This window comes from Oncorhynchus mykiss, chromosome 10, assembly GCF_013265735.2.
Source record: "Oncorhynchus mykiss isolate Arlee chromosome 10, USDA_OmykA_1.1, whole genome shotgun sequence".
In the NCBI taxonomy this organism is placed as follows: Eukaryota; Metazoa; Chordata; class Actinopteri; order Salmoniformes; family Salmonidae; genus Oncorhynchus; species Oncorhynchus mykiss.
In genome coordinates this window covers 7,001,262-7,022,675 of record NC_048574.1, presented here as the reverse complement: position 1 = coordinate 7,022,675, position 21,414 = coordinate 7,001,262, and the positions used below count along the sequence as shown (strand labels likewise).

Sequence of the window (21,414 nt, the reverse complement as noted above, 5' to 3'; positions counted from 1 at the left end):
CTCTGTGGCCAGCAGACAGACCGGCAGCCAGACCGGGTGGGGGGGGAATGAACACGATGGCAGCCAGACCGGGTGGGGGGGGAATGAACACGATGGCAGCCAGACCGGGGGGGAGAATGAACACGATGGCAGCCAGACCGGGGGGGGGATGAACACGATGGCAGCCAGACCGGGGGGGGATGAACACGATGGCAGCCAGACCGGGGGGGGGATGAACACGATGGCAGCCAGACCGGGGGGGGGAATGAACACGATGGCAGCCAGACCGGGGGGGGGGGATGAACACGATGGCAGCCAGACCGGGGGGGGGGGGATGAACACGATGGCAGCCAGACCGGGGGGGGGGATGAACACGATGGCAGCCAGACCGGGGGGGGGGATGAACACGATGGCAGCCAGACCGGGGGGGGGGATGAACACGATGGCAGCCAGACCGGGGGGGATGAACACGATGGCAGCCAGACCGGGGGGGGGGGGGGGGGGGTGAACACAATGGCAGACAGAGAGCTGGTTTCAAGTGCAGGCTGCAGAAGGTGTTTTAATGTAAAGGACCACAGGAGGAGGCAGGTAGCTGGGTCCAGGGGCAGGGCAGAAGGTCATACACAGGAGGAGGCAGGTAGCTGGGTCCAGGGGCAGGCAGTAGGTCATACATAGGAGGAGGCAGGTAGCAGGTCATACACAGGAGGAGGCAGGGCAGAAGGTCATACACAGGAGGAGGCAGGTAGCTGGGTCCAGGGGCAGGCAGTAGGTCATACTCAGGAGGAGGCAGGTAGCTGTGTCCAGGGGCAGGCAGAAGGTCATACACAGGGTTCAAAAAGTCAACAGTACAGGCAGGGAAAAGGCTAATAACGTCGTCTGGCAGATCAGGCAATAGGTTGATAACAGGAAATCTGATAGGCTAAGGTACATGCAGAGAATAGGCAAAGCGTTGTTAGTGAGGCAGGACAAACTATCATCCACGGGAGGATTAAATTATGGGAAAACCAGCACTCCGAATAGAAGTGTGTCACAAAACAAACAATACCTCACAATGATGGGGTGCAAAGAACTGAACTAAATAGTGTGTGATAATGACATACAGGTGTGTGATCAGAATTCAGGTGATTGAGATCTGGAGAGTGATCTATGAGTTTGAGAGTGTGGGCTTGAAAGTGAGCTGTGTTCAGGGGATCTATGTGTTTGAGAGTGGCCTGGAAAGTGGGCTGTGTTCAGGGGATCTATGTGTTTGAGAGTGGCCTGGAAAGTGGGCTGTGTTCAGGGGATCTATGAGTTTGAGAGTGTGGCCTGGAAAGTGAGCTGTGTTCAGGGGATCTATGTGTTTGAGAGTGTGAGCACAGTATTCATACACAGTATTTTAATTGTAATAAATTAAGACTTTATTGTATTAATCTCCTATTTGCATATTGCATGTAATTAACTGGTCTAAAAAAAAATGATGTGTTCAGGGGATCTATGTGTTTGAGAGTGGCCTGGAAAGTGGGCTGTGTTCAGGGTATCTATGAGTTTGAGAATGGGCTGGAAAGTGGGCTGTGTTCAGGGGATCTATGTGTTTTGAGAGTGTGGCCTGGAAAGTGGGCTGTGTTCAGGAGATCTATGTGTGTGAGTTGTAAGCAGACGTTACAGGGAGGAGCGAGAAGAAGATCAAAGTGTGTGTTGAGTTAAGAAACATGAGCTAGGATGATTAATAAAGGAAGCTATTTACTCTGCACTTCCCCCTCCTCCGCCACATCCTGGATTTCCTGTCTGGATTTCCTCCCTCTCCTCTCCAATCTCCCTGGATTTGGTAATAGCTCTCCAGGTCTGGATTTCCTCCCTCTCCTCTCCAATCTCCCTGGATTTGGTAATAGCTCTCCAGGTCTGGATTTCCTCCCTCTCCTCTCCAATCTCCCCGGATTTGGTAATAGCTCTCCAGGTCTGGATTTCCTCCCTCTCCTCTCCAATCTCCCTGGATTTGGTAATAGCTCTCCAGGTCTGGATTTCCTCCCTCTCTTCTCCAATCTCCCTGGATTTGGTAATAGCTCTCCAGGTCTGGATTTCCTCCCTCTCCTCTCCAATCTCCCTGGATTTGGTAATAGCTCTCCAGGTCTGGATTTCCTCCCTCTCTTCTCCTTTAACTTCAGCTCAGTGATCAAGCCTCCATCCATTCCAAATGTGCTTTATCGGACGTGTTTTTCAAAGCTTCAATATGTTCGTCTTTCTGGTCCTGGGATGGACACCATATGAGACCATCTCAACATAAACATTACAATCACTTTTCCATCCTACTCTTATCTTCCCCGTGGCGACAGGAGACTCTTTATAAAGTTCGTCCCTGACGGCCTTGACTGACTGAACGGTGTCTTTCGTCATGCTACCCAGTGAAAGTAACCCCCTCTGCTTTACTTTCTTATCATGTCCCACAAAACACCAGTCTCAACGTCAACAGTGAAGAGGCGACTCCGGGATGCTGGCCTTTTAGGCAGAGTTGCTCTGTCCAGTGTCTGTGTTCTTTTGCCCATCTTTTATTTTTATTGGCCAGTCTGAGATATGGCTTTTTCTTTGCAACTCTGTCTAGAAGGCCAGCATCCCGGAGTCGCCTCTTCACTGTTGACGTTGAGACTGGGGTTTTGCGGGTACTATTTAATGAAGCTGCCAGTTGAGGACTTGTCTGTTTCTCAAACTAGACACTCTAATGTACTTGTCCTCTTGCTCAGTTGTGCGCCGGGGCCTCCCACTCCTCTTCCTATTATGGTTAGGGCCAGTTTGCGCTGTTCTGTGAAGGGAGTAGTACACAGCATTGTACGAGATCTTCAATTTCTTGGCAATTTCTCGCCTTCATTTCTCAGAACAAAAACCTGTTCACACACCTTTGTGGGACATGATACGAAAGTTCCTTAGATGTCGTGCACATCGTGAAACATTGTGTATTGTTTACAAATATGCATAGGCCTCCGCCCCATGTCTTACCAGAGTTCTGTTCTGTCCTGCCGATAGAGTGTATAACCCGCCAGCTGTATGTTCTTAAAGTCGTCGTTCAGCCACGACTCGGTGAAACATAAGATATTACAGTTGTAAATGTCCTGTTGGTAGGATATACGTGCTTTCAGTTCATCCCATTTATTTTCCAGCGATTGAACATTAGCTAGCAGGCAAGGGCAGATTAGCCACTCGTCGTCTGATCCTCACTTTCCGCAAATCACAGGGATCTGGGCCCGGTGTTTATAGTAGTATATCCCTCCTGTCCAACTCATTGAAGAAGAACTCTTCGTACAATTATTTTTTAGCTTTTTATTTAACTAGGCAAGTCAGTTAAGAACATTCTTATTTACAATGACAGCCTAGTGGGTTAACTGCCTTGTTCAGGGGCAGAACTACAGACTTTTACCTTGTCAGCTCGGGGATTTGATCTAGCAACTTTTCAGTTACTGGCCCAACGCTCTAACCACTAGGCTACCTGCCGCTCCAGTTTGAGGTGAGTTATCCCAGTTCTGATGTCCAGAAGCTCTTTTAGTTCATAAGAGACGGTAGCAGCAACATTATGTACAAAACAAGTTACGAACAATGCGAAAAAACAAACAAAATAGGATGTTAAAATGTCAGTCCTCCCCCTCCGGCGCCATTTTCCTTTTTTCCTCTATATGTTGAAGAGGGTGGGGCTTAAGCTGCATCCCTGTCTCACCCCACGGCCCTGTGGAAAGAAATGTGTATGTTTTTTGCCAATTTTAACCGCATATTTTAACCGCATTAAATTTTACCCCAACACCACTTTCCATCAATTTGTATAGCAGACCCTCATGCCAAATTGAGTCGAAGGCTTTTTTGAAATCAACTAAGCATGAGAATACTTTGCCTTTGTTTTGGTTTGTTTGCTTGTCAATTACAGTGTGCAGGGTGAATACGTGGTCTGTTGTACGATAATTTGGTAAAAAGCCAATTTGACATTTGCTCAGTACATTGTTTTCACTGAGGAAATGTACGAGTCTGCTGTTAATGATAATGCAGAGGATGTTCCCAAGGTTGCTGTTGATGCATATCCCACGGTAGTTATTGGGGTCAAATTTGTCTCCACTTTTGTGGATTGGGGTGATCAGTCCTTGGTTCCAAATATTGGGGAAGATGCCAGAGCTAAGGATGATGTTAAAGAGTTTAAAAATAGCCAATTGGAATTTGTTGTCTGTATATTTGATCATTTCATTAAGGATACCATCAACACCACAGGCCTTTTTGGGTTGGAGGGGTTTTATTTTGTCCTGTAGCTCATTCAAGGTAATTGGAGAATCCAGTGGGTTCTGTTAGTCTTTAATAGTTGATTCTAAGATTTGTCTTTGATCATGTATATGTTTTTGCTGTTATAGGGCCAAAATGATTGGAGAAGTGGGTTACTCCATTTTGGATAGATAACTCTTTGTGTCTGTCGCTGACTGCTCTCTCTTTGCCTCTCTCTGTCTCTCTCTCTGTCTCTCTCTCTCAGTCTTGCTATCTCGTTGACTGATTTCTCCTCCTCACATCAAATCAAATATATTGGTTGCATACACATTTAGTGTAGGGAAATGCTAGTGTTCCTAGCTCCAACAGTGCAGTAGTATCTAACAATACACAAATCTAAAAGTAAAATAATGAAATTAAGAAGTATATAAATATTAGGACGATCAATGTCGAAGTGGGATTGACTAAATACAGTAGTATAGAATACAGGACATCCATATGAGATGAGTAGACTGGACCGATGCAGTGGCGTCCGGTTGCTGGGGATCTAATCTCAGCCCCTCTCGCTTAGTCTCTCCTTTCCCATGCCTCTAACAGATGCCGTGTTCGTTAGTGGTCTCAACATTAGCACACAATCATTTCAGACAGCCCTCCGACCATCCCCGTTCCCATAATGGGATACCCCGAAAACTGATCTGACAAACGTCCAGATAGCAGGTTAGCAGCACAGATAGGAAAAAGGGGGGTAGTGAGTCCTGTCCTGTCTGGCCCTCCTCGACCCTGCCTTCCATTCCACTGGGGCTGTCTGTCCTGTCTGGCCCTCCTCGACCCTGCCTTCCCTCCCATTCCACTGGGGCTGTCTGTCCTGTCTGGCCCTCCTCGACCCTGCCTTCCCTCCCATTCCTCTGGGGCTGTCTGTCCTGTCTGGCCCTCCTCAACCCTGCCTTGCCTCCCATTCCACTGGGGCTGTCTGTCCTGTCTGGCCCTCCTCAACCCTGCCTTTCCTCCCATTCCACTGTTGAGATGATTCTCAGATGACTGGGTAAAGGGACAGACAGATGGGGGAAACAAGGCAAATCTCTTAATGTCTGACTGCCGGCCCTTATTTTTAAGCCATTAGAACTGGCCTGGAATTCCTGAATGTGTTTGTGTCTGTCAGACCCATGTTACACAATAAATGATTTTCCTGTTTTCATGGCTCTCTCCACGCAAACCCTGATGACTTCCTTTCACTCTCCTTGACTGTCCTGTACAGGCGCTACTCACACATACACACGGCAGGTAAAGCAGGTAGGGCAGCTGGTACCCATGCGGTTAGAGCATTGGGCCAGTAACAGAAAGGTCGCTGGTTCGACTCCCAGTGCCGACAAGGTGTGGATGTGTGAGGTCCCAGGTGTGCCTGGAGTCCAGTCTCTGTTGATGTGAGGTCCCAGTGGTGCCTGGACTTCAGTCTCTCTCTGTTGATGTGTGAGGTCCCAGTGGTGCCTGGACTCCAGTCTCCGCTGATGTGAGGTCCCAGTGGTGCCTGGACTCCAGTCTCTGCTGATGTGAGGTCCCAGTGGTGCCTGGACTCCAGTCTCTGCTGATGTGAGGTCCCAGGGGTGCCTGGACTCCAGTCTCTGCTGATGTGAGTCTGTGTCCTACTGCTTCACACACCACTCAATGTGGTGTTGGCCTCATCCTTGGATGGGGTGAGCCGGAGGAAGAGGGAGACACGCTGAAACACTCACAGATTTACCAAATCAGATTAAATAAGGACCTGCCGTCTCACGTCAACTTCCTTTGGATGGTTCGCTAGCATGTGACCTGTTTTGAACTGGGGACCCTCCCTCCCTGTCTCCTCTCTCCTGATGATGCTCTGCAAGGAGAGAGACAGAGAGAGAGACGGAGAGAGAGATGGAGAGACAGGGAGGGAGAGAGAGAGAGACACTACGCCCACTACGCCCAGGTAGTGAGCGGGCAAACAGTCCACACATTTCTTCACACAGGGTTGTGAGGTTAGACAGGGATGCAGCTTAAGCCCCACCCTCTTCAACATATATATCAACGAATTGGCGCGGGCTCTAGAAAAGTCTGCAGCACCCGGCCTCACCCTACTAGAATCCGAAGTCACATGTCTGCTGTTTGCTGATGATCTGGTGCTTCTGTCACCAACCAAGGAGGGCCTACAGCAGCACCTAGATCTTATGTACAGATTCTGTCAGACCTGGGCCCTGACAGTAAATCTCAGTAAGACCACTGTGACTGACCCAAACTTAAGGAAAGCTTTGACTATGTACAGACTCAGTGAGCATAGCCTTGCTATTGAGAAAGGCCGCCGTAGGCAGACATGGCTCTCAAGAGAAGACAGGCTATGTGCTCACTGCCCACAAAATGAGGTGGAAACTGAGCTGCACTTCCTAACCTCCTGCCCAATGTATGACCATACTAGAGAGACATATTTCCCTCAGATTACACAGATCCACAAAGAATTAGAAAACAAATCCAATTTTGAAAAACTCCCATATCTACTGGGTAAAATTCCACAGTGTGCCATCACAGCAGCAAGATTTGTGACCTGTTGCCACGAGAAAAGGGCAACCAGTGAAGAACACACACCATTGTAAATACAACCCATATTTATGCCTATTTTATCTTGTGTCCTTTAACCATTTGTACATTGTTAAAACATTGTGTGTGTATATATATACATAATATGACATTTGTAATGTCTTTATTGTTTTGAAACCTCTGTGTAATGTTTACTGTTCATTTTTATTGTTTTTCACTTTATATATTATCTACCTCACTTGCTTTGGCAATGTTAACACATGTTTCCCATGCCAATAAAGCCCCTTGAATTGAATTGAATTGAGAGAGAGAGAGAGAGCGAGAGAGAGAGACAGACGGAGAGAGCGAGACAGACGGAGAGAGCGAGACAGACGGAGAGGGAGAGACAGACGGAGAGAGCGAGACAGACGGAGAGAGCGAGACAGACGGAGAGAGCGAGACAGACGGAGAGAGCGAGACAGACGGAGAGAGCGAGACAGACGGAGAGAGCGAGACAGACGGAGAGAGCGAGACAGACGGAGAGAGCGAGACAGACGGAGAGAGCGAGACAGACGGAGAGAGCGAGACAGACGGAGAGAGCGAGACAGACGGAGAGAGCGAGACAGACGGAGAGAGCGAGACAGACGGAGAGAGCGAGACAGACGGAGAGAGCGAGACAGACGGAGAGAGCGAGACAGACGGAGAGAGCGAGACAGACGGAGAGAGCGAGACAGACGGAGAGAGCGAGACAGACGGAGAGAGCGAGACAGACGGAGAGAGAGACAGAGAGCGAGACAGACGGAGAGAGCGAGACAGATGGAGAGAGAGACAGAGAGCGAGACAGACAGAGAGAGCGAGACAGATGGAGAGAGAGACAGAGAGCGAGACAGACGGAGAGAGCGAGACAGATGGAGAGCGAGACAGAGAGCGAGACAGACGGAGAGAGCGAGACAGACGGAGAGAGCGAGACAGATGGAGAGAGAGACAGAGAGCGAGACAGACGGAGAGAGCGAGACAGACGGAGAGAGCGAGACAGATGGAGAGAGAGACAGAGAGCGAGACAGACGGAGAGAGCGAGACAGATGGAGAGAGAGACAGAGAGCGAGACAGACGGAGAGAGCGAGACAGATGGAGAGAGACAGAGAGCGAGACAGACGGAGAGAGCGAGACAGATGGAGAGAGAGACAGAGAGCGAGACAGACGGAGAGAGCGAGACAGACGGAGAGAGCGAGACAGATGGAGAGCGAGACAGAGAGAGAGACAGAGAGCGAGACAGACGGAGAGAGCGAGACAGACGGAGAGAGCGAGACAGATGGAGAGCGAGACAGACAGAGAGAGCGAGACAGACGGAGAGAGCGAGACAGACGGAGAGAGCGAGACAGATGGAGAGAGAGACAGAGAGAGAGACAGAGAGCGAGACAGAGAGCGAGACAGACGGAGAGAGCGAGACAGACGGAGAGAGCGAGACAGATGGAGAGAGAGACAGAGAGAGAGACAGAGAGCGAGACAGACGGAGAGAGTGAGACAGATGGAGAGAGAGACAGAGAGAGAGACAGAGAGCGAGACAGACGGAGAGAGAGACAGACAGAGATTTTCTCTTTTTTATTTGAACTACCTGTGCATCGTTACAACACTGTATCTAGACATAATATGACATATGAAATGTCTTTATTCTTTTGGAGCTTCTGTGAGTGTGAAGTTTACTGTTAATTGGGGTGGCAGGTAGCCTTGTCTCTAGCTGTCTCTGTCTCTCTGTCTCGCTCTCTCTCTCTGTCTCTCTTTCACTCTCTGTCTCTCTCTTTCACTCTCTCTGTCTCTCTCTCTGTCACTCTTTCTGTTTCAGTGCAAATGGTTTAAAAAAAAAAATCCATCTCAATCTCTGACTCAGTGAGAGACTAAGATTAAGTGCACAATCATGCACCCACGTTCATATTGGAGTCAGACTAACTCAGTTTACAGTCTAAACCCCATGTCAGGGCCAGTACAAGTAAAAACCGTGTGTGTGTGTGTGTGTGTGTGTGTGAGGTTTCATGTGGATGAACTATGAAGGAGTCTGTAGTCCTGACCTCTGTGATCGTTTACTCTGTTAACCGCAGGATCAAAGTCACTCAGATCTGGGAGCGGGCGGTCATGGCAACAAAAGCCATATTGTAAACCCTGATCAGACAAAATACTTATATAGTCTCCACAGTCACATGGTCACCTCCTCCAAACATCCAGCAGAAACATTTTGTCCTTTTTCTGACTGTTCTGTTGCCTTTATCTCAGAAAGCCTTTAGTTTCTCTCCTCTCTGCCTCTATAATGGTGCTCAGCTCACCTCAACCTGTCCTGGTTAACAAAGGCTTCAAGACAGACACACACACACACACACACACACACTGCCCCAACGCCCATTTACCAGCAGCACCTGAAAAGGTGTCATTTGTTCGTAAAGACATTATTGTCCTCTGAAGATTAGTTACCATGACATCGTCTCTGCTTACACTTAAACAGACGCTGTTTAATTTGGAAGGAGAAGAAAACACTTACGCTCCGTCGCTTCCAAAGAAAACACAGTTACAAGTCACAACGTGGAGCGAGTAGCGGTTCATAGAGAGAGTCATCTTCTGAAGGAGTTGTGCATGTTTCTGGTGAGAGATACTGTCTAGTGGGAGGTGGGGTAGTAATGCTGTCTAGTGGGAGGTGGTGTAGTAATGCTGTCTAGTGGGAGGTGGGGTAGCGGTTCATAGAGAGAGTCATCTTCTGAAGGAGTTGTGCATGTTTCTGGTGAGAGATACTGTCTAGTGGGAGGTGGGGTAGCGGTTCATAGAGAGAGTCATCTTCTGAAGGAGTTGTGCATGTTTCTGGTGAGAGATACTGTCTAGTGGGAGGTGGGGTAGTAATGCTGTCTAGTGGGAGGTGGTGTAGTAATGCTGTCTAGTGGGAGGTGGGGTAGCGGTTCATAGAGAGAGTCATCTTCTGAAGGAGTTGTGCATGTTTCTGGTGAGAGATACTGTCTAGTGGGAGGTGGGGTAGCGGTTCATAGAGAGAGTCATCTTCTGAAGGAGTTGTGCATGTTTCTGGTGAGAGATACTGTCTAGTGGGAGGTGGGGTAGCGGTTCATAGAGAGAGTCATCTTCTGAAGGAGTTGTGCATGTTTCTGGTGAGAGATGCTGTCTAGTGGGAGGTGGAGTAGTAATGCTGTCTAGTGGGAGGTGGAGTAGTAATACTGTCTAGTGGGAGGTGGGGTAGTAATGCTGTCTGGTGAGAGATGCTGTCTAGTGGGAGGTGGGGTAGCGGTTCATATAGAGAGTCATCTTCTGAAGGAGTTGTGCATGTTTCTGGTAAGAGATGCTGTCTAGTGGGAGGTGGAGTAGTAATACTGTCTAGTGGGAGGTGGGGTAGTAATGCTGTCTAGTGGGAGGTGGTGTAGTAATGCTGTCTAGTGGGAGGTGGGGTAGTAATGCTGTCTAGTGGGAGGTGGGGTAGCGGTTCATAGAGAGAGTCATCTTCTGAAGGAGTTGTGCATGTTTCTGGTAAGAGATGCTGTCTAGTGGGAGGTGGAGTAGTAATACTGTCTAGTGGGAGGTGGGGTAGTAATGCTGTCTAGTGGGAGGTGGGGTAGTAATGCTGTCTAGTGGGAGGTGGGGTAGCGGTTCATAGAGAGAGTCATCTTCTGAAGGAGTTGTGCATGTTTCTGGTGAGAGATGCTGTCTAGTGGGAGGTGGGGTAGTAATACTGTCTGGTGAGAGATGCTGTCTAGTGGGAGGTGGGGTAGTAATGCTGTCTGGTGAGAGATGCTGTCTAGTGGGAGGTGGGGTAGCGGTTCATATAGAGAGTCATCTTCTGAAGGAGTTGTGCATGTTTCTGGTAAGAGATGCTGTCTAGTGGGAGGTGGAGTAGTAATACTGTCTAGTGGGAGGTGGGGTAGTAATGCTGTCTAGTGGGAGGTGGTGTAGTAATGCTGTCTAGTGGGAGGTGGGGTAGTAATGCTGTCTAGTGGGAGGTGGGGTAGCGGTTCATAGAGAGAGTCATCTTCTGAAGGAGTTGTGCATGTTTCTGGTAAGAGATGCTGTCTAGTGGGAGGTGGAGTAGTAATACTGTCTAGTGGGAGGTGGGGTAGTAATGCTGTCTAGTGGGAGGTGGGGTAGTAATGCTGTCTAGTGGGAGGTGGGGTAGCGGTTCATAGAGAGAGTCATCTTCTGAAGGAGTTGTGCATGTTTCTGGTGAGAGATGCTGTCTAGTGGGAGGTGGGGTAGTAATACTGTCTGGTGAGAGATGCTGTCTAGTGGGAGGTGGGGTAGTAATGCTGTCTGGTGAGAGATGCTGTCTAGTGGGAGGTGGGGTAGCGGTTCATATAGAGAGTCATCTTCTGAAGGAGTTGTGCATGTTTCTGGTAAGAGATGCTGTCTAGTGGGAGGTGGAGTAGTAATACTGTCTAGTGGGAGGTGGGGTAGTAATGCTGTCTAGTGGGAGGTGGTGTAGTAATGCTGTCTAGTGGGAGGTGGGGTAGTAATGCTGTCTAGTGGGAGGTGGGGTAGCGGTTCATAGAGAGAGTCATCTTCTGAAGGAGTTGTGCATGTTTCTGGTAAGAGATGCTGTCTAGTGGGAGGTGGAGTAGTAATACTGTCTAGTGGGAGGTGGGGTAGTAATGCTGTCTAGTGGGAGGTGGGGTAGTAATGCTGTCTAGTGGGAGGTGGGGTAGCGGTTCATAGAGAGAGTCATCTTCTGAAGGAGTTGTGCATGTTTCTGGTGAGAGATGCTGTCTAGTGGGAGGTGGGGTAGTAATACTGTCTGGTGAGAGATGCTGTCTAGTGGGAGGTGGGGTAGTAATGCTGTCTGGTGAGAGATGCTGTCTAGTGGGAGGTGGGGTAGCGGTTCATATAGAGAGTCATCTTCTGAAGGAGTTGTGCATGTTTCTGGTAAGAGATGCTGTCTAGTGGGAGGTGGAGTAGTAATACTGTCTAGTGGGAGGTGGGGTAGTAATGCTGTCTAGTGGGAGGTGGTGTAGTAATGCTGTCTAGTGGGAGGTGGGGTAGTAATGCTGTCTAGTGGGAGGCGGGGTAGCGGTTCATAGAGAGAGTCATCTTCTGAAGGAGTTGTGCATGTTTCTGGTAAGAGATGCTGTCTAGTGGGAGGTGGAGTAGTAATACTGTCTAGTGGGAGGTGGGGTAGTAATGCTGTCTAGTGGGAGGTGGGGTAGTAATGCTGTCTAGTGGGAGGTGGGGTAGCGGTTCATAGAGAGAGTCATCTTCTGAAGGAGTTGTGCATGTTTCTGGTGAGAGATGCTGTCTAGTGGGAGGTGGGGTAGTAATACTGTCTGGTGAGAGATGCTGTCTAGTGGGAGGTGGGGTAGTAATGCTGTCTGGTGAGAGATGCTGTCTAGTGGGAGGTGGGGTAGCGGTTCATATAGAGAGTCATCTTCTGAAGGAGTTGTGCATGTTTCTGGTGAGAGATGCTGTCTAGTGGGAGGTGGGGTAGTAATACTGTCTGGTGAGAGATGCTGTCTAGTGGGAGGTGGGGTAGTAATGCTGTCTGGTGAGAGATGCTGTCTAGTGGGAGGTGGGGTAGCGGTTCATATAGAGAGTCATCTTCTGAAGGAGTTGTGCATGTTTCTGGTGAGAGATGCTGTCTAGTGGGAGGTGGAGTAGTAATACTGTCTAGTGGGAGGTGGGGTAGTAATGCTGTCTAGTGGGAGGTGGGGTAGTAATGCTGTCTAGTGGGAGGTGGGGTAGCGGTTCATAGAGAGAGTCATCTTCTGAAGGAGTTGTGCATGTTTCTGGTGAGAGATGCTGTCTAGTGGGAGGTGGGGTAGTAATACTGTCTGGTGAGAGATGCTGTCTAGTGGGAGGTGGGGTAGTAATGCTGTCTGGTGAGAGATGCTGTCTAGTGGGAGGTGGGGTAGCGGTTCATATAGAGAGTCATCTTCTGAAGGAGTTGTGCATGTTTCTGGTGAGAGATGCTGTCTAGTGGGAGGTGGAGTAGTAATACTGTCTAGTGGGAGGTGGGGTAGTAATGCTGTCTAGTGGGAGGTGGGGTAGTAATGCTGTCTAGTGGGAGGTGGGGTAGCGGTTCATAGAGAGAGTCATCTTCTGAAGGAGTTGTGCATGTTTCTGGTGAGAGATGCTGTCTAGTGGGAGGTGGGGTAGTAATACTGTCTGGTGAGAGATGCTGTCTAGTGGGAGGTGGGGTAGTAATGCTGTCTGGTGAGAGATGCTGTCTAGTGGGAGGTGGGGTAGCGGTTCATATAGAGAGTCATCTTCTGAAGGAGTTGTGCATGTTTCTGGTGAGAGATGCTGTCTAGTGGGAGGTGGGGTAGTAATACTGTCTAGTGGGAGGTGGGGTAGCGGTTCATAGAGAGAGTCATCTTCTGAAGGAGTTGTGCATGTTTCTGGTGAGAGATGCTGTCTAGTGGGAGGTGGGGTAGTAATACTGTCTGGTGAGAGATGCTGTCTAGTGGGAGGTGGGGTAGTAATGCTGTCTGGTGAGAGATGCTGTCTAGTGGGAGGTGGGGTAGCGGTTCATATAGAGAGTCATCTTCTGAAGGAGTTGTGCATGTTTCTGGTAAGAGATGCTGTCTAGTAGGAGGTGGAGTAGTAATACTGTCTAGTGGGAGGTGGGGTAGTAATGCTGTCTAGTGGGAGGTGGTGTAGTAATGCTGTCTAGTGGGAGGTGGGGTAGTAATGCTGTCTAGTGGGAGGCGGGGTAGCGGTTCATAGAGAGAGTCATCTTCTGAAGGAGTTGTGCATGTTTCTGGTAAGAGATGCTGTCTAGTGGGAGGTGGAGTAGTAATACTGTCTAGTGGGAGGTGGGGTAGTAATGCTGTCTAGTGGGAGGTGGGGTAGTAATGCTGTCTAGTGGGAGGTGGGGTAGCGGTTCATAGAGAGAGTCATCTTCTGAAGGAGTTGTGCATGTTTCTGGTGAGAGATGCTGTCTAGTGGGAGGTGGGGTAGTAATACTGTCTGGTGAGAGATGCTGTCTAGTGGGAGGTGGGGTAGTAATGCTGTCTGGTGAGAGATGCTGTCTAGTGGGAGGTGGGGTAGCGGTTCATATAGAGAGTCATCTTCTGAAGGAGTTGTGCATGTTTCTGGTGAGAGATGCTGTCTAGTGGGAGGTGGGGTAGTAATACTGTCTGGTGAGAGATGCTGTCTAGTGGGAGGTGGGGTAGTAATGCTGTCTGGTGAGAGATGCTGTCTAGTGGGAGGTGGGGTAGCGGTTCATATAGAGAGTCATCTTCTGAAGGAGTTGTGCATGTTTCTGGTGAGAGATGCTGTCTAGTGGGAGGTGGAGTAGTAATACTGTCTAGTGGGAGGTGGGGTAGTAATGCTGTCTAGTGGGAGGTGGGGTAGTAATGCTGTCTAGTGGGAGGTGGGGTAGCGGTTCATAGAGAGAGTCATCTTCTGAAGGAGTTGTGCATGTTTCTGGTGAGAGATGCTGTCTAGTGGGAGGTGGGGTAGTAATACTGTCTGGTGAGAGATGCTGTCTAGTGGGAGGTGGGGTAGTAATGCTGTCTGGTGAGAGATGCTGTCTAGTGGGAGGTGGGGTAGCGGTTCATATAGAGAGTCATCTTCTGAAGGAGTTGTGCATGTTTCTGGTGAGAGATGCTGTCTAGTGGGAGGTGGAGTAGTAATACTGTCTAGTGGGAGGTGGGGTAGTAATGCTGTCTAGTGGGAGGTGGGGTAGTAATGCTGTCTAGTGGGAGGTGGGGTAGCGGTTCATAGAGAGAGTCATCTTCTGAAGGAGTTGTGCATGTTTCTGGTGAGAGATGCTGTCTAGTGGGAGGTGGGGTAGTAATACTGTCTGGTGAGAGATGCTGTCTAGTGGGAGGTGGGGTAGTAATGCTGTCTGGTGAGAGATGCTGTCTAGTGGGAGGTGGGGTAGCGGTTCATATAGAGAGTCATCTTCTGAAGGAGTTGTGCATGTTTCTGGTGAGAGATGCTGTCTAGTGGGAGGTGGGGTAGTAATACTGTCTAGTGGGAGGTGGGGTAGCGGTTCATAGAGAGAGTCATCTTCTGAAGGAGTTGTGCATGTTTCTGGTGAGAGATGCTGTCTAGTGGGAGGTGGGGTAGTAATACTGTCTAGTGGGAGGTGGTGTAGTAATGCTGTCTAGTGGGAGGTGGGGTAGCGGTTCATATAGAGAGTCATCTTCTGAAGGAGTTGTGCATGTTTCTGGTGAGAGATGCTGTCTAGTGGGAGGTGGAGTAGTAATACTGTCTAGTGGGAGGTGGGGTAGTAATGCTGTCTAGTGGGAGGTGGGGTAGCGGTTCATATAGAGAGTCATCTTCTGAAGGAGTTGTGCATGTTTCTGGTGAGAGATGCTGTCTAGTGGGAGGTGGGGTAGTAATACTGTCTGGTGAGAGATGCTGTCTAGTGGGAGGTGGGGTAGTAATGCTGTCTGGTGAGAGATGCTGTCTAGTGGGAGGTGGGGTAGCGGTTCATATAGAGAGTCATCTTCTGAAGGAGTTGTGCATGTTTCTGGTGAGAGATGCTGTCTAGTGGGAGGTGGGGTAGTAATACTGTCTAGTGGGAGGTGGGGTAGCGGTTCATAGAGAGAGTCATCTTCTGAAGGAGTTGTGCATGTTTCTGGTGAGAGATGCTGTCTAGTGGGAGGTGGGGTAGTAATACTGTCTAGTGGGAGGTGGTGTAGTAATGCTGTCTAGTGGGAGGTGGGGTAGCGGTTCATATAGAGAGTCATCTTCTGAAGGAGTTGTGCATGTTTCTGGTGAGAGATGCTGTCTAGTGGGAGGTGGGGTAGTAATACTGTCTAGTGGGAGGTGGGGTAGCGGTTCATAGAGAGAGTCATCTTCTGAAGGAGTTGTGCATGTTTCTGGTGAGAGATGCTGTCTAGTGGGAGGTGGGGTAGTAATACTGTCTAGTGGGAGGTGGTGTAGTAATGCTGTCTAGTGGGAGGTGGGGTAGCGGTTCATATAGAGAGTCATCTTCTGAAGGAGTTGTGCATGTTTCTGGTGAGAGATGCTGTCTAGTGGGAGGTGGAGTAGTAATACTGTCTAGTGGGAGGTGGGGTAGTAATGCTGTCTAGTGGGAGGTGGGGTAGCGGTTCATATAGAGAGTCATCTTCTGAAGGAGTTGTGCATGTTTCTGGTGAGAGATGCTGTCTAGTGGGAGGTGGGGTAGTAATACTGTCTAGTGGGAGGTGGGGTAGCGGTTCATAGAGAGAGTCATCTTCTGAAGGAGTTGTGCATGTTTCTGGTGAGAGATGCTGTCTAGTGGGAGGTGGGGTAGTAATACTGTCTAGTGGGAGGTGGTGTAGTAATGCTGTCTAGTGGGAGGTGGGGTAGCGGTTCATATAGAGAGTCATCTTCTGAAGGAGTTGTGCATGTTTCTGGTGAGAGATACTGTCTAGTGGGAGGTGGGGTAGCGGTTCATATAGAGAGGAGTCTTCTGAAGGAGTTGTGCATGTTTCTGGTGAGAGATACTGTCTAGTGGGAGGTGGGGTAGCGGTTCATATAGAGAGGAGTCTTCTGAAGGAGTTGTGCATGTTTCTGGTGAGAGATACTGTCTAGTGGGAGGTGGGGTAGCGGTTCATAGAGAGAGTCATCTTCTGAAGGAGTTGTGCATGTTTCTGGTGAGAGATACTGTCTAGTGGGAGGTGGGGTAGCGGTTCATAGAGAGAGTCATCTTCTGAAGGAGTTGTGCATGTTTCTGGTGAGAGATACTGTCTAGTGGGAGGTGGGGTAGCGGTTCATATAGAGAGGAGTCTTCTGAAGGAGTTGTGCATGTTTCTGGTAAGAGATACTGTCTAGTGGGAGGTGGTGTAGTAATGCTGTCTAGTGGGAGGTGGTGTAGTAATGCTGTCTAGTGGGAGGTGGTGTAGTAATGCTGTCTAGTGGGAGGTGGTGTAGTAATGCTGTCTAGTGGTAGGTGGGGTAGCGGTTCATAGAGAGAGTCATCTTCTGAAGGAGTTGTGCATGTTTCTGGTGAGAGATACTGTCTAGTGGGAGGTGGGGTAGTAATGCTGTCTAGTGGGAGGTGGTGTAGTAATGCTGTCTAGTGGGAGGTGGGGTAGCGGTTCATAGAGAGAGTCATCTTCTGAAGGAGTTGTGCATGTTTCTGGTGAGAGATACTGTCTAGTGGGAGGTGGAGTAGTAATGCTGTCTAGTGGGAGGTGGGGTAGTAATGCTGTCTGGTGGGAGGTGGTGTAGTAATGCTGTCTAGTGGGAGGTGGTGTAGTAATGCTGTCTAGTGGTAGGTGGGGTAGTAATGCTGTCTAGTGGTAGGTGGGGTAGTAATGCTGTCTAGTGGGAGGTGGGGTAGTAATGCTGTCTGGTGGGAGGTGGTGTAGTAATGCTGTCTAGTGGTAGGTGGGGTAGTAATGCTGTCTAGTGGGAGGTGGGGTAGTAATGCTGTCTGGTGGGAGGTGGGGTAGTAATGCTGTCTGGTGAGAGATACTGTCTAGTGGGAGGTGGGGTAGTAATGCTGTCTGGTGAGAGATGCTGTCTAGTGGGAGGTGGGGTAGCGGTTCATAGAGAGAGTCATCTTCTGAAGGAGTTGTGCATGTTTCTGGTGAGAGATACTGTCTAGTGGGAGGTGGAGTAGTAATGCTGTCTAGTGGGAGGTGGAGTAGTAATGCTGTCTAGTGGGAGGTGGGGTAGCGGTTCATAGAGAGAGTCATCTTCTGAAGGAGTTGTGCATGTTTCTGGTGAGAGATACTGTCTAGTGGGAGGTGGGGTAGCGGTTCATAGAGAGAGTCATCTTCTGAAGGAGTTGTGCATGTTTCTGGTGAGAGATACTGTCTAGTGGGAGGTGGGGTAGCGGTTCATAGAGAGAGTCATCTTCTGAAGGAGTTGTGCATGTTTCTGGTGAGAGATACTGTCTAGTGGGAGGTGGGGTAGCGGTTCATAGAGAGAGTCATCTTCTGAAGGAGTTGTGCATGTTTCTGGTGAGAGATACTGTCTAGTGGGAGGTGGGGTAGCGGTTCATAGAGAGAGTCATCTTCTGAAGGAGTTGTGCATGTTTCTGGTGAGAGATACTGTCTAGTGGGAGGTGGGGTAGCGGTTCATAGAGAGAGTCATCTTCTGAAGGAGTTGTGCATGTTTCTGGTGAGAGATACTGTCTAGTGGGAGGTGGGGTAGCGGTTCATAGAGAGAGTCATCTTCTGAAGGAGTTGTGCATGTTTCTGGTGAGAGATACTGTCTAGTGGGAGGTGGGGTAGCGGTTCATAGAGAGAGTCATCTTCTGAAGGAGTTGTGCATGTTTCTGGTGAGAGATACTGTCTAGTGGGAGGTGGGGTAGTAGTGCCGTCTGGTGGGAGGTGGGGTAGTAGTGCCGTCTGGTGGGAGGTGGGGTAGTAGTGCCGTCTGGTGGGAGGTGGGGTAGTAATGCTGTCTGGTGGGAGGTGGGGTAGTAATGCCGTCTGGTGGGAGGTGGGGTAGTAATGCTGTCTAGTGGGAGGTGGTGTAGTAATGCTGTCTAGTGGGAGGTGGTGTAGTAATGCTGTCTAGTGGGAGGTGGGGTAGTAATGCTGTCTGGTGGGAGGTGGGGTAGTAATGCTGTCTAGTGGGAGGTGGGGTAGTAATGCTGTCTGGTGGGAGGTGGGGTAGTAGTGCCGTCTGGTGGGAGGTGGGATAGTAATGCCGCCTGGTGGGAGGTGGGGTAGTAATGCTGTCTGGTGGGAGGTGGGGTAGTAATGCTGTCTAGTGGGAGGTGGGGTAGTAATGCTGTCTGGTGGGAGGTGGTGTAGTAGTGCCGTCTGGTGGGAGGTGGTGTAGTAGTGCCGTCTGGTGGGAGGTGGGGTAGTAATGCCGTCTGGTGGGAGGTGGGGTAGTAGTGCCGTCTCGTGGGAGGTGGGGTAGTAACGCTGTCTGGTGGGAGGTGGGGTAGTAATGCCGTCTGGTGGGAGGTGGGGTAGTAATGCTGTCTAGTGGGAGGTGGTGTAGTAATGCTGTCTAGTGGGAGGTGGGGTAGTAATGCTGTCTAGTGGGAGGTGGGGTAGTAATGCCGTCTGGTGGGAGGTGGGGTAGTAATGCCGTCTAGTGGGAGGTGGTGTAGTAATGCCGTCTAGTGGGAGGTGGTGTAGTAATGCTGTCTAGTGGGAGGTGGGGTAGTAATGCCTTCTGGTGGGAGGTGGGGTAGTAATGCTGTCTAGTGGGAGGTGGTGTAGTAATGCTGTCTAGTGGGAGGTGGGGTAGTAATGCTGTCTAGTGGGAGGTGGGGTAGTAATGCTGTCTAGTGGGAGGTGGGGTAGTAGTGCCGTCTGGTGGGAGGTGGGGTAGTAATGCTGTCTGGTGGGAGGTGGGGTAGTAATGCCGTCTGGTGAGAGATACATCTAGTGGGAGGTGGGGTAGTAATGCTGTCTGGTGGGAGGTGGGGTAGTAATGCTGTCTGGTGGGAGGTGGGGTAGTAATGCCGTCTAGTGAGAGATACATCTAGTGGGAGGTGGGGTAGTAATGCTGTCTGGTGAGAGATACTGTCTAGTGGGAGGTGGGGTAGCGGTTCATATAGAGAGGAGTCTTCTGAAGGAGTTGTGCATGTTTCTGGTAAGAGATACTGTCTAGTGGGAGGTGGGGTAGTAATGCTGTCTAGTGGGAGGTGGAGTAGTAATGCTGTCTAGTGGGAGGTGGGGTAGTAATGCTGTCTAGTGGGAGGTGGGGTAGTAATGCTGTCTGGTGAGAGATACTGTCTAGTGGGAGGTGGGGTAGTAATGCTGTCTGGTGAGAGATACTGTCTAGTGGGAGGTGGGGTAGTAATGCTGTCTGGTGAGAGATACTGTCTAGTGGGAGGTGGGGTAGCGGTTCATAGAGAGAGTCATCTTCTGAAGGAGTTGTGCATGTTTCTGGTGAGAAATACTGTCTAGTGGGAGGTGGGGTAGTAATGCTGTCTAGTGGGAGGTGGTGTAGTAATGCTGTCTAGTGGTAGGTGGGGTAGCGGTTCATAGAGAGAGTCATCTTCTGAAGGAGTTGTGCATGTTTCTGGTGAGAGATACTGTCTAGTGGGAGGTGGGGTAGTAATGCTGTCTAGTGGGAGGTGGGGTAGTAATGCTGTCTAGTGGGAGGTGGAGTAGTAATGCCGTCTGGTGGGAGGTGGGGTAGTAATGCTGTCTAGTGGGAGGTGGGGTAGTAATGCTGTCTAGTGGGAGGTGGGGTAGTAATGCTGTCTGGTGGGAGGTGGGGTAGTAATGCTGTCTAGTGGGAGGTGGGGTAGTAATGCTGTCTAGTGGGAGGTGGGGTAGTAATGCCGTCTGGTGGGAGGTGGGGTAGTAATGCTGTCTGGTGGGAGGTGGGGTAGTAATGCTGTCTAGTGGGAGGTGGGGTAGTAATGCTGTCTAGTGGGAGGTGGGGTAGTAATGCCGTCTGGTGGGAGGTGGGGTAGTAATGCCGTCTGGTGGGAGGTGGGGTAGTAATGCCGTCTGGTGGGAGGTGGGGTAGTAATGCCGTCTGGTGGGAGGTGGGGTAGTAATGCCGTCTGGTGGGAGGTGGGGTAGTAGTGCCGTCTGGTGGGAGGTGGGGTAGTAATGCCGTCTGGTGGGAGGTGGGGTAGTAATGCCGTCTGGTGGAAGGTGGGGTAGTAGTGCCGTCTGGTGGGAGGTGGAGTAGTAATGCTGTCTGGTGGGAGGTGGGGTAGTAGTGCTGTCTGGTGGGAGGTGGGGTAGTAGTGCTGTCTGGTGGGAGGTGGGGTAGTAGTGCTGTCTGGTGGGAGGTGGGGTAGTAATGCTGTCTGGTGGGAGGTGGGGTAGTAATGCCGTCTGGTGGGAGGTGGGGTAGTAATGCCGTCTAGTGGGAGGTGGGGTAGTAATGCCGTCTGGTGGGAGGTGGGGTAGTAATGCCGTCTGGTGGGAGGTGGGGTAGTAATGCTGTCTGGTGGGAGGTGGGGTAGTAATGCTGTCTGGTGGGAGGTGGGGTAGTAATGCTGTCTGGTGGGAGGTGGGGTAGTAATGCTGTCTAGTGGGAGGTGGGGTAGTAATGCTGTCTAGTGGGAGGTGGGGTAGTAATGCCGTCTGGTGGGAGGTGGGGTAGTAGTGCCGTCTGGTGGGAGGTGGGGTAGTAGTGCCGTCTGGTGGGAGGTGGGGTAGTAGTGCCGTCTGGTGGGAGGTGGGGTAGTAGTGCCGTCTGGTGGGAGGTGGGGTAGTAGTGCCGTCTGGTGGGAGGTGGGGTAGTAGTGCCGTCTGGTGGGAGGTGGGGTAGTAGTGCCGTCTGGTGGGAGGTGGGGTAGTAGTGCCGTCTGGTGGGAGGTGGGGTAGTAATGCCGTCTGGTGGGAGGTGGGGTAGTAATGCCGTCTGGTGGGAGGTGGGGTAGTAATGCCGTCTGGTGGGAGGTGGGGTAGTAGTGCCGTCTGGTGGGAGGTGGGGTAGTAGTGCCGTCTGGTGGGAGGTGGGGTAGTAGTGCCGTCTGGTGGGAGGTGGGGTAGTAGTGCCGTCTGGTGGGAGGTGGGGTAGTAGTGCCGTCTGGTGGGAGGTGGGGTAGTAGTGCCGTCTGGTGGGAGGTGGGGTAGTAGTGCCGTCTGGTGGGAGGTGGGGTAGTAGTGCCGTCTTGGAGGTGGGGTAGTAATGCTGTCTGGTGGGAGGTGGGGTAGTAATGCTGTCGGGTGGGAGGTGGGGTAGTAGTGCTGTCTGGTGGGAGGTGGGGTAGTAGTGCTGTCTGGTGGGAGGTGGGGTAGTAGTGCCGTCTGGTGGGAGGTGGGGTAGTAGTGCCGTCTGGTGGGAGGTGGGGTAGTAGTGCCGTCTGGTGGGAGGTGGGGTAGTAATGCCGTCTGGTGGGAGGTG

The 21,414-nt window shown here is 50.6% G+C and overlaps 1 protein-coding gene and 3 long non-coding RNA genes across 10 annotated transcripts in view; all 4 read left to right on the top strand.

Annotated features, from left to right (window-relative positions):
• The window catches only part of LOC118966698 (E3 ubiquitin-protein ligase RNF43-like), a 225,472-nt gene that overhangs the window by 11,797 nt on the left and 192,261 nt on the right, over window positions 1–21,414 (top strand). The window lies entirely within an intron of this gene.
• Window positions 8,494–14,756, top strand: LOC118966700. 5 transcript variants are annotated; one of them, XR_005053559.1, is made up of 7 exons: window positions 8,494–9,505; window positions 9,586–9,721; window positions 9,882–9,937; window positions 13,283–13,338; window positions 13,729–14,034; window positions 14,233–14,368; window positions 14,567–14,756. It is a non-coding gene; the product is annotated as an uncharacterized LOC118966700 (long non-coding RNA). The 5 variants fall into 5 exon arrangements; XR_005053561.1 differs by lacking the exons at window positions 9,882–9,937; window positions 13,283–13,338; window positions 13,729–14,034; window positions 14,233–14,368; window positions 14,567–14,756 and adding exons at window positions 9,938–9,982; window positions 10,175–10,232; XR_005053562.1 differs by lacking the exons at window positions 9,882–9,937; window positions 13,283–13,338; window positions 13,729–14,034; window positions 14,233–14,368; window positions 14,567–14,756 and adding exons at window positions 9,938–9,982; window positions 10,175–10,232 and having other exon boundaries at window positions 9,586–9,801.
• On the top strand, window positions 11,641–13,236 carry LOC118966702. The gene is made up of 4 exons (XR_005053565.1): window positions 11,641–11,696; window positions 12,087–12,392; window positions 12,591–12,726; window positions 12,925–13,236. It is a non-coding gene; the product is annotated as an uncharacterized LOC118966702 (long non-coding RNA).
• Window positions 16,217–19,717, top strand: LOC118966699. Of its 3 annotated transcripts, XR_005053556.1 has the most exons (4): window positions 16,217–16,384; window positions 16,465–16,820; window positions 19,515–19,570; window positions 19,651–19,696. It is a non-coding gene; the product is annotated as an uncharacterized LOC118966699 (long non-coding RNA). The 3 variants fall into 3 exon arrangements; XR_005053555.1 differs by having other exon boundaries at window positions 19,515–19,717; XR_005053557.1 differs by lacking the exons at window positions 19,515–19,570; window positions 19,651–19,696 and adding an exon at window positions 17,118–17,378 and having other exon boundaries at window positions 16,465–16,684.